Source organism: Mercenaria mercenaria, chromosome 1 (assembly GCF_021730395.1).
Source record: "Mercenaria mercenaria strain notata chromosome 1, MADL_Memer_1, whole genome shotgun sequence".
In the NCBI taxonomy this organism is placed as follows: Eukaryota; Metazoa; Mollusca; class Bivalvia; order Venerida; family Veneridae; genus Mercenaria; species Mercenaria mercenaria.
In genome coordinates this window covers 84317839-84330620 of record NC_069361.1, presented here as the reverse complement: position 1 = coordinate 84330620, position 12782 = coordinate 84317839, and positions in this window count along the sequence as shown.

Here is a 12782-nt window from a genome sequence, read left to right as displayed (position 1 = left end):
CGTTCCGTTTCGCAAAGTACCAATACCAACACAGGTATTGGTACTTTGTGAAACAGAACGAAATGAGAAAATATTAATTTATTTATATGAAATATTTCAGAAATTCATATCTAATAATCAATTATGTTTGCTTGTACAATAATGGTCGAGCCTGGATCTGCAAGTCATTATTTTCAAGTAATTGGTGACAGCTTAACAAAGCCATAACTGGAAATTACTTGTACCATGCAACTATGTACATACCTACGTACCTTCATAGATACATGTACCATTAAAATATACCTCGACATGCAGTAGAGCCAGACATATCAAATAATCACTTTTGGTTGTATGTATGTATAATTGCCGAGCCTGGATCTGCAAGTTGCCTTTTTAGCTCGACTATTCATAGAATAGTGAGCTATTGCACTCGCCCATGCGTCCGCGTCCACGTCCGCTTCCCGATTTTGGTTAAGGTTTTGTATGTAAGCTGGTATCTCAGTAACCACTTGTGGGAATGGATTGAAACTTCACACACTTATTCACTGTGACAAACTGACTTACATTGCACAGGTTCCATAACTCTATTTTGCTTTTTTACAAAATAATGCCTCTTTTTCGACTTAGAAATTTTTGGTTAAGGTTTTGTATGTAAGTTGGTAACTCAGTAACCACTTGTGGGAATGGATTGAAACTTCACACACTTATTCACTGTGATGAACTGATCTACATTGCACAGGTTCCATAACTCTATTTTTGTTTTTTACAAAATTATGCCCCTTTTTCGACTTAGAAATTTTTGGTTAAGGTTTTGTATGTAAGCTGGTATCTCAGTACTTACTAATGGGAATGGATTGAAACTTCACATACTTGTTCACTATCATGATCTGACATGCACTAAGCAAGTCCCATAACTCTACTCTCTTTTTTTTCAAAATTATGCCCCTTTTTCGACTTAGCAGTTTTTTGTTAAGTTTTTGTATGTAAGCTGGTATCTCAGTATCCACAAATTGGAAAGGATTGAAACTTCACACACTTGTTCACTGTCATGATAGGACATGCAATACAGAGGTTCAATACCTCTACTTTGCATTTTACAAAATTATGCCCCTTTTTCAACTTTTGTATTCATTCAATTGACAAGGCTGTTGAATAGTCGAGCGTTGCTGTCCTCCGACAGCTCTTGTTAGCTCACCTGTCACATAGTGACAAGGTGAGCTTTTGTGATCACCCTTCATCCGTCGTCAGTCCGTGCGTGCGTGCGTCCGTCAACAATTTCTTGTCTGCACGATAATGGTTTCATTTATGATTTTATTTTAACCAAACTTGCACACAACTTGTATCACCATAAGATCTCGGTTCCTTTCTTGAACTGGCCAGATCCCTTAATAGGGTCCAGAGTTATGGCCCCTGAAAGGGCCAAAATTAGCTATTTTGACCTTGTCTGCACAATAGCAGCTTTATTTATAATTTGATTTTTACCAAACTGGCACACAACTTGTATCACCATAAGATCTTGGTTCCTTTCTTGAACTGGTCAGATTCCATTATGGGTTCCAGAGTTATGGACCCTGAAAGGGCCAGAATTAGCTACTTTGACCTTGTCTGCACAGTAGCAGCTTCATTTATGATTTTATTAACCAGGTTTTCAACGAAAACCTGAGTTATTAGATTGGGGTAGATGTCGGTCGGGTGGGCGGGCGGTGGCGGCGGCGGCGGCGGCGGTAAACTGGTGTTTCCGGTCAATAACTTTTGTTTCGGTAAAGATATTTGAATAAAACTTGGTATGTATGTAGCTTATATCAAGACAAAGGCTGGAATTGATTTTGGGGTTTCTGGGGTCAAGGTCAAGGTCACTGTTACTTAAAATAGAAAAAGGGTTTCCGGTCAATAACTTTTGTTTCGGTAAAGATATTTGAATAAAACTTGGTACGTATGTAGCTTATATCAAGACAAAGGCTGGGATTGATTTTGGGGTTTCTGGGGTCAAGGTCAAGGTCACTGTTACTTAAAATAGAAAAAGGGTTTCCGGTCAATAACTTTTGTTTCGGTAAAGATATTTGAATAAAACTTGGTACGTATGTAGCTTATATCAAGACAAAGGCTGGGATTGATTTTGGGGTTTCTGGGGTCAAGGTCAAGGTCACTGTTACTTAAAATAGAAAAAGGGTTTCCGGTCAATAACTTTTGTTTCGGTAAAGATATTTGAATAAAACTTGGTATGTATGTAGCTTATATCAAGACAAAGGCTGGGATTGATTTTGGGGTTTCTGGGGTCAAGGTCAAGGTCACTGTTACTTAAAATAGAAAAAGGGTTTCCGGTCAATAACTTTTGTTTCGGTAAAGATATTTGAATAAAACTTGGTATGTATGTAGCTTATATCAAGACAAAGGCTGGGATTGATTTTGGGGTTTCTGGGGTCAAGGTCAAGGTCACTGTTACTTAAAATAGAAAAAGGGTTTCCGGTCAATAACTTAACTTAGGAATGAGCTATCATGATGAAACTTGGTGTATAGAAAACTTACATAAAGTTGTAGCTTGGGATTGATTTTGGGGTTTCTGGGATCAAGGTCAAGGTCATTGTTACTAAAAATAGGGTTAGGTTAGGGTTAGGGTTAGCATATCTTCTACATGCATGGAGGGATTTTGATGAAAGTTGGCACAATTGTTCACCATCATGAGACGGAGTGTCATGCGCAAGAACCAGGTCCCTTGGTCTAAGGTCAAGGTCACAGAGGTCAAAGGATACAAGAATGAAAAGTTTGTCCGGAGCATATCTTCTTCATGCATAGAGGGATTTTGATGTAACTTGGCACAATTATACACCATCATGACACGAAGTGTCTTGCGCAGTTCCATTCTTTAGAATTACTTCCCTTTGTTGTTACTATAAATAGCTTATATTGTAACTTTTTCATTACTAGACGTAGGGAAAAATCGAGACCACTTTTCTGTAGTACAACATGCATGTTACATCCAATTTTGAGGTGTATTTTGACCAATCTCTACCTGGTAAGGATTTCTGTGTGGACTTACAATTTTTTTTTTTGTATTTTTTTTTTTTTTTTTTTTTTAAGATTAATTTCCCTTAGTTGTTACTATAAATAACTTAAATTGTAACTTTTTAGCTCACCTGTCACAAAGTGACAAGGTGAGCTTTTGTGATCGCGCGTCGTCCGTCGTCCGTCCGTGCGTGCGTGCGTGCGTCCGTAAACTTTTGCTTGTGACCACTCTAGAGGTCACATTTTTCATGGGATCTTTATGAAAATTGGTCAGAATGTTCACCTTGATGATATCTAGGTCAAGTTCGAAACTGGGTCACGTGCCATCAAAAACTAGGTCAGTAGGTCTAAAAATAGAAAAACCTTGTGACTTTTCTAGAGGCCATATATTTCACAAGATCTTCATGAAAATTGGTCAGAATGTTCACCTTGATGATATCTAGGTCAAGTTCGAAACTGGGTCACGTGGGGTCAAAAACTAGGTCAGTAGGTCTAAAAATAGAAAACTTGGACCTTAAGCCTATTGTGATCTCGATTGGTCGATTTCCTGATGATATCAGTCAGTTCGAACTGGTAGGGGTCAAAATAGCAGTAGTTAAATAAAACTGTGACCTCTTAGAGGCATTTTGTCTTCATGAATATTGGTCAGAATGTTCACCTTGATGATATCTAGGTCAAGTTTGAAACTGGGTCACGTGGGTCAAAAACTAGGTCAGTAGGTCTAAAAATAGAAAAACCTTGTGACCTCTCTAGAGGCCATATTTTTCATGAGATCTTCATGAATATTGGTCAGAATGTTCACCTTGATGATATCTAGGTCAAGTTTGAAACTGGGTCACGTGGGGTCAAAAACTAGGTCATTAGGTCTAAAAATAGAAAAACCTTGTGACCTCTCTAGAGGCCATATTTCTCAATGGATCTTCATGAAAATTGGTCAGAATGTTCATCTTGATGATATCTAGGTCAAGTTCGAAACTGGGTCACGTGCGGTCAAAACTAGGTCAGTAGGTCTAAAAATAGAAAAACCTTGTGACCTCTCTAGAGGCCATATTTTTCAATGGATCTTCATGAAAATTGGTCAGAATGTTAACCTTGATGATATCTAGATCAAGTTCGAAACTGGGTCACGTGGGGTTAAAAACTAGGTCAGTAGATCTAAAAATAGAAAAACCTTGTGACCTCTCTAGAGGCCATATTTTTCATGAGATCTTCATGAATATTGGTCAGAAGGTTCATCTTGATGATATCTAGGTCAGGTTGAAACTGGGTCACGTGGGGTCAAAAACTAGGTCAGTAGGTCTAAAAATAGAAAAACCTTGTGACCTCTCTAGAGGCCATATTTTCATGGATCTTCAGAAAATTGGTGAGACTGTTCAGCTGATGATATCTAGGTCAGGTTCGTAACTAGGTCATGTGCCGTCAAAAAACTAGGTCAGTAGGTCGAAAAATAGAAAAACCTTGTGACCTCTCTAGAGGCCATATTTTTCACAGTCTTCATGAAAATTGGTGAGAATGTTCACCTTGATGATATCTAGGTCAAGTTTAAAAGTGGGTCACGTGCCTTCAAAAACTAGGTCATTAGGTCAAATAATAGAAAAACCTTGTGACCTCTCTAGAGGCCATATTTTTCAATGGATCTTCATGAAGATTGCTCAGAATTTTTTATCTTGATGATATCTATGTCACATGTGCTGAAAAACTAGGTCACTTTGTCAAATAATAGAAATAACGACGTCATACTCAGTTCAACACTGGGTCATGTGGGGATAGGTGAGCGATTCAGGACCATCATGGTCCTCTTGTTTATAATTGACCGTAGGGAAAAACCAAGACCACTTTTCTGTGGTACAACATAGTTGTAACTTTCTAATTTTAGGTGTATTTTAAGGTATCTCTACCTGGTAAGGGGTTTTTTTGTGGACTTAGAAAAACAAAAGAATTACAATGATTACTAAACAACCACAAAATTAAAATTACATCTGCAAATACAGGTGCTAGAGTAAAGAAATTTGCTGTGACGGGCGTATATTGTGACATTCTGGCACTCTTGTTTATTCTTATGAAAAGTGTTGAAAACCTGGTTTCGTGGCATTGACGCGTTTCTTGTTTTAATCAAACTTGCACAAAACTTGTATCACCATAACATCTTGGTTCCTTTCTTGAACTGGCCGGATTCCTTTATGAGTTCCAGAGTTATGGCCCCTGAAAGGGCCAGAATTAGCTATTTTGACCTTGTCTGCACAATAGCAGCTTCATTTATGATTTGAATTTAATCAAACTTGCACACAACTTGTGTCACCATAAGATCTGAGTTCCTTTCTTGAACCGGCCAGATCCCATGATGGAGTCCAGAGTTATGGCCCCTGAAAGGGCCAAAATTAGCTATCTTGACCTTGTCTGCACAATAGCAGCTTCATTTATGATTTGATTTTAACCAAACTTGCACAAAACTTGTATCACCACAAGATCTTAGTTCCTTTCTTGAACTGGCCAGATTCCATCATGGGTTCCAGAGTTATGGCCCCTTAAAGGTCCAAAATTGGCTATTTTGGCTTTTGCAGCCATATAGAGACTTCATTTATGGTTTTATTTGATATAAATTTCCAAAATATCTTCAACAACAATAAATCTTGGATTCCATGACAAATCAGATCCATTCGTAGGTTCCAGAGTTATTTTATATCTGATTACCTCCCCTGATTGTAATCAAAATGGATTTATATCAGTAACTACTTATAGGACTTATTTGAAATTTCATTATTGTCATTAGTTGGACTGAGCCAATCAGGGTAGATAACTATGGACTGATTTTATGTCAAATTACCTCCCTTTATTGCAAATTAACATGGGTATATCTCCGTAACTAATGAAGATACTGATCTGAAATTTCATTTATGTCAACAGATTTATTTGGCAGATCCTTCTTTTGTTCACTTACAATTTTTTTTTTTTAATTACTTCCCTTTTACTTTACTATAAATATCTTATTTTTAGTAACTTTTTTGTTATTGGCCATAGGGGAAAACCGAGACCACTTTTCTGTGGTACAACATGGATGGTACCTTTAATTTTTAGGTGTATTTTGACATATCTGTACCTTGTAAGAATTTGTTTTTCTTTTTGGTTAAATTTCTTCCCTTTGTTGTTCCTGTCCTTTGGATTTAGATATTTTTTCTGAGGACCTTCTTGTCCTCAAGTGCAATGATAACAGGTGAGCAATATAGGGCCATCATGGCCCACTTGTTATGTTTAGAGATGACAGGACAGTTTGTATGTTTGTGAAGGAAATACTTTTTGCATATTTCCTTGCATGTAACTGTGTGTTATAAAATTTGATTCTTCTTCAAACTTTTTTTTTAATTTGTAGTTGTCAGCATCTTTAATTACATAATACATATATATAAACAAATTAGCCTTTCTTCTCTCGTTTCGTTCCGTTTCGCAAAGTACCAATACCTACACAGGTATTGGTAATTTACGAAAGGGAACGAAACAAGAAAAGTTTAATTTGTTTACATGAAATATCTCAGGAATTTATTCTAATAATCATTTATGTTTACATGTACAGTATGGTCGAGCCTGCATCTGCAAGTCATTATTTTTCAAGTAATTGGTGACAGCTGAACAAAGCCATATCCGGAAATCACTGGTAACATGCAACGCACTATAACTATGTACATACATACGTTCCTTCATAGATACATGAACCATTATAAGGTACCTTAACATGCAGTAGAGCCTGACATATCAAATAATCATTTATGGTTGTATGTATGTATAATTGCCCAGCCTGGATCTGCAAGTTCTTACTAAAAGGCATAAATAATGTTTCAAATCAATCTCATTAGAAGCTCCTAGGTATATTCATTTACATAAAAAATAAAGGGAGGTAAATTGTCATAAATTCAGTCGATATGTATCTTCCCTGATTGTCCAAGTCCATCTGATGGCATAAGTGAAATTTCAGTATCTCCATTAGTTATGGAAATATATCCATTTTAATTTGAAGTAAAGGGAGGTAATTTGACATAAAAACAGTCCATAGTTATCTACCCTGATTGTCTCAGTTACACTAATGACAATAATGAAATTTCAAATGAGTGTCATAAGTACTTACTGATATAAATTCATTTTGATTAAAATCAAGGGAGTTAATCAGATATAAAATAACTCCAAAACCTATGACTGAATCTGACAGATTCATCATGGAATCCTAGATTTATTGTTGTTGAAGATATTTTGCAAATCTGTATCAAATCAAACCATAAATGAAGTCTCTATATGACTGCAAAAGCCAAAATAGCAAATATTGGCCCTTTAAGGGGCCATAACTCTGAAACCCATGACGGGATCTGGCCAGTTTTCAAAAGGAACCGAATTACAATGCCATTACAAGTTGTGTGCAAGTTTGATTAAGTTGATTGGGAAATGTTGTATCTATCATGTTCACAAGCCAAAAAGAGCAAATTTTGGCCCTTTAAGGGGCCATAACTCTTGAACCGATGATGGGATCTGGTTTCAAAAGGAACAAAGATATAATGCCAATACAAGTTGTGGGCAACTTTTATCAAAGTTGATTACAAAATGTGGTTTCTATCATGTTCAAAAGCCAAAACTGGCAAATTGTGGCCCTTTAAGGGCCCATAACTCTGGAGCCCATGATGGGATCTGGCCAGTTTTCAAAAGGAACCGAGATATTATGCCAGTACAACTTGTGTGCAAGTTTGATTAAGAGTGATTGTAAAATGTGGTCTCTGTCGTGTTCACAAGCCAAAAATAGTAAATTTTTGCCTTTTAAGGGGCCATAACTCTGGAACCCATGATGGGACCTGGCCAGGAACTGAGATATTATGCCAGTACAAGTTGTGTGTAAGTTTGATTAAAATTGATTGCAAACTGTTGTCTATCGTGTTCGCAAGAAATTGTGAATGGACTGATGATGGACGGACAAAAGGCAATCACAAAAGCTCACCTTGTCACTACGTGACAGGTAAGCTAAAAATACCAGAAAATAAGTCCAGTCTTTGTGACCTTAACCTGTAAACCACTGACACCAAAATCAATGTTCCTCCACTAATATTTAGTAACTCTATTTTTGAAAGCCACAGCTGTTACACTTTATACTGGTAACTTACAGTCTGGAAGCTTTTTTCAGTCTCCAGGTCACTGTGACCTTGACGTTTGACCCATGATTTTCAAATTTGAAAGGCACATTTCATATAACCTCACAGAGGTGCTCTTATTAGCTCATCTGATTTTTTGAAAAAAAAATGATGAGTTATTGTCATCACTTGAGCGGTTGTCGGCGTCGGCGTCGGCGTTGCCTGGTTAAGTTTTATGTTTAGGTCAGCTTTTCTCCTAAACTATCAAAGCTATTGCTTTGAAACTTGGAAGACTTGTTCACCATCATAAGCTGACCCTGTATAGCAAGCAACATAACTCCATCTTGCTTTTTGCAAGATTTATGGCCCCTTTTGTACTTAGAAAATATCAGATTTCTTGGTTAAGTTTTATGTTTAGGTCAACTTTTCTCCTTAACTATCAAAGCTATTGCTCTGAAACTTGGAATACTTGTTCACCATCATAAGCAGACCCTGTACATCAAGAAACATAACTCCATCTTGCTTTTTGCAAGAATTATTGCCCCTTTTGGACTTAGAAAATCAGTTTTCTTGGTTAAGTTTTATGTTTAGGTCAGCTTTTATCCTAAACTATCAAAGCTATTGCTTTAAAACTTGCAACACTTGTCCACCATCATAAGCTGACCCTGTACAGCAAGAAACATAACTCCATCCTGCTTTTTGCAAGATTTATGGCCCCTTTTGGACTTAGAAAATATCAGATTTCTTGGTTAAGTTTTATGTCTAGGTCAACTTTTTCTCTTAAACTATCAAAGCTATTGCTTTAAAACTTGCAACACTTGTTCACCATCATAAGCTGACCCTGTACAGCAAGCAACATAACTCCATCCTGCTTTTTGCAATAATTATTGCCCCTTTCGGACTTAGAAAATCATTTTCTTGGTTGAGTATTATGTTTAGGCAACTTTTCTCATAAACTATCCAAGCTATTGCTTTAAAACTTGCAACAGTTTTTCACAATCATAAGAGGACACTGTACATCAAGAAACATAACTCTATCCTGCTTTTTGCAAGAATGATGGCCCTTTTTAGACTTAGAAAATCATGGGTAGGACAATATTTCTATTATACAAAAAAAATCAGATGAGCGTCAGCACCCGCAAGGCGGTGCTCTTGTTTTTTGTAGGAGTTAATTGCTGTACTGTCTTACAGTGTTGAGAAAATTATACAAAATCAAGACAAACTACATGTACGGTACTTGATTTTAATAAACTTGTATTTTTTTATATGTTAAAAACTTTGTCTATCATTGCTGTCTTCTACACAGATACCATGGCATAGCATTGAACAAGAGCTCATCGAACAGGAAATGCCCCCCTTGATGCATTCAGTAATTGCACAAGGAACAGAAATTATATGCTCACGGTAAACAAAAGTTCTACCATTCTGGTTAAATCTGACCTTGACCTTTAACCTATTAACCTAACAAGAGATTACAGAGCAATCTTTACCCCATCCACTGAGCTATTTTTGAATGTTCCAAATGTTGTCAAAATCAAGGTCAAATTTCGGTACAAAACAATGTGTATGTGGTCCAAATTTGAAAGCTGTGGCTTGAGAAATGTGAAAGCAGATCACTAGATCAATTCCAAGGTCAAAGTTCATTTCGGTAGACAGAACTATGCATGTGCTTCAAATTTGGAGGCTGTAGCTTGAGAAATGTGAAAGCAGGTAATAGGTAAAAATCAATGTCAAATTTCAATTCAGAACACAAAAATATGCATGTGGTCCAAATTTGAAGCCTGTAGCTTCAGAAATGTGAAAGTAGGTCACTAGGTCAATCTCAAGATAAAAGTTCATTTCGGTACACAAAACTATGCATGTGGCTCAAATTTGAAGGCTGTAGCTTGAGAAATGTGAAAGTACACTAGGTCAAAATCAAGGTCAAATTTTATTTCAGAACACAAAACTGTGTAAGTGGTCCAAAATTGAAGTCTGTACCTTCAGAAATGTGAAAGTAGGTCACTAGGTCAAACTCAAGATCAAAGTTCATTTCAATACACAAAACTATGCTTGTGGTTCAAATTTCAAGGCTGTAGCTTGAGAAATGTGAAAGTAGGTCACTAGGTCAAAATCAAGGTCAAATTTTATTTTGGAACACAAAACTATGCATGTGGTCCAAATTTGAAGCCTGTACCTTCAAAAATGTGAACGTAGGTCACTAGGTCAATAACAAGGTCAAAGTTTTTTTTCAGTACACAAACCTATGCATGTGGTCCAAATTTGAAGGCTGTAGCTACAGAACTGTGAAAGTAGGTCACTAGGTCAAGATCAAGGTCAACTCATGTCAAGGTTCATCTTGCCACTCAAAACTATACATGTGGTCCAAATTTGAATGATGTAAGTTATGGACATGAAGATTCTAAGTTTTTCCCTATATATAAGTCTATATGAACCATATGACCCCTGGGGCGGGGCCATATTTGACCCTAGAAGGATAATTTGAACAAACTTGGTAGAGAACCACTAAATGATGCTACATTACAAAATATCAAAGCCATAGTCTTTGTGGTTTGGACAAGAAGATTTTCAAAGTTTTTCCCTATATAAGTCTATGTAAACCATGCGACCCCCAGGGCGGACCATATTTGATCCTAGAGGAATAATTTGAACAGTCTTAGTAGAGGACCACTAGATGATGTCATATACAAAATATCAAAGCCCTAGGCCTTGTGGTTTTGGACAAGAGGTTTTTCAAAGTTTTTTCCTATGTAAGTCTATATAAACCTTGTGACCCCCGGAGTGGGGCCATATTTGACCCCAGGAAAAATAATCTGAACAATCTTGGTAGAGGACAACTAGATTTTGCTACACACCAAATATCAAAGCCCTAGGCCCTATGGTTTTAGACAAGAAGATCAGAAACCGTTTAAATGTTCCTGGCCAATGTGACCTTGACCTTTGACCTAATGACCTCAACATCAATAGGGGTCATCTGCTGGTCATGGCCAACCTAGCTTTCAATTTTCCTGACACTATGCTCAAGCGTTCTTGAGTTATTGCCAGGAAACCATTTTACTGTTCCTGGTCACTGTGACCTTGACCTTTGACATACTGACCTCAAAATCAATAGGGGCATCTGCTGGTCATTACCAACCTCCCTATCAACTTTCATGATCCTAGGCCCAAGTGTTCTTGAGTTATCGTCCGGAAACCGTTTTACTATTCAGGGTCACTGTGACCTTGACCTTTGACGTACAGACCTCAAAATCAATAGTGGTCATCTACTGGTGATGACTAACCTTCTTATCAACTTTCATGATCCTAGGCCCAACCGTTCTTGAGTTATCATCTGGAAACGGATTGGTCTACATTCCGACCGACCGACCGACCAACATCTGCAAAACAATATACCTTCTTCGAAGGGGGGCATAATAAACATTCGAACATCATTCAGGGAACCCAGATGAAGTGGACTATGTAGTCGGCCATGTTGATTATTGTAATAAGTATCTATTGCAAATATTCAGTATGTTCAAGTGTTTCAAAATTTGGCCATTATTCATTGTGCGAAAACTCTATGCTGGATTTCATAGTGAACAGGAAGCACTGGGTCTATGAGAGATGCAGACACAAACTGCAGAATATTCAGAATTGGCGGTCACTTTTTTATATGGTGCCAGTACTTCTAGGAAGGTTTACAGATTTGTTTTAAAAAATCAGTGTCCCATTCTTACTGACTTTAGTACAATACAAGTCTGATGGATCTGCTTGTCTTGAACCCTGACTTGACAAAAATGACAAAATGCCAGAACAGGATTCAAAACACTTAGTATTCTTTGACCACCTTTGAAGCTATGTAACATATCCTGCAATATATGTCTATTTAACCCTTACCATGCTGGACACGATTGATTTGGCCTTTGTGATCAGTGCTACACAGTTCGCTATTCAGTCAGTATTTTTTTTTGGTAAGCACCCCTTTTAAAAGTTAAATGTAATGTCCAGATTGAAAGATGGACAAGTTCATTATAGAACTTTAGCAGGGTAAGGGTTAAACACTCATAGTGTAACACCATTAGCAATACACTATCACAAGTAAATCACAAACTCCTCATTTGAATTTTTTCAAGAATTTTATTGGACAGAATTTATGGGGAAAGACAGAAAAGTTCAAAGTAAAATGACAATGATAAATGATATCAACAATTCTATCACGAACATTCCATACATTTCAGAAAAATTAATATTCTAACATAAATCAAAACTGTGTACAAAATGTGTAGCGAATTAATGATAAAGTAAAACATTTTAGCATAGAATAAAACAATTACTTAAGATCAAAAAAAAAATGTGTCAAAATGATACTAATTTGTGCAATCATAACAATTACTGTATAATCATGAATATTCGTGGTGGAATATAATTTTGTGGGTTTCCAAACTGTGCCAATACACGAAATTAAATCCGAACAAACAAACAAAGTTCTCATCAACTTCATCTCCTGTAGCTGCAATCCACTAATTTATTTTGGTTTGGCTGGAACCACGAAATTTCATGACCATGAAATTTATGATTTTACAGGGTACCAGTATGTACAAGGTCATTTTAACAGAGGTGAATGCTTGGTCTTCTGTAAACATGTGATTTACATCGAAAATTACAATTGAGCCGCGCCATGAGCAAACCAACATAGCGGCTTTGCGACCAGCATGGATC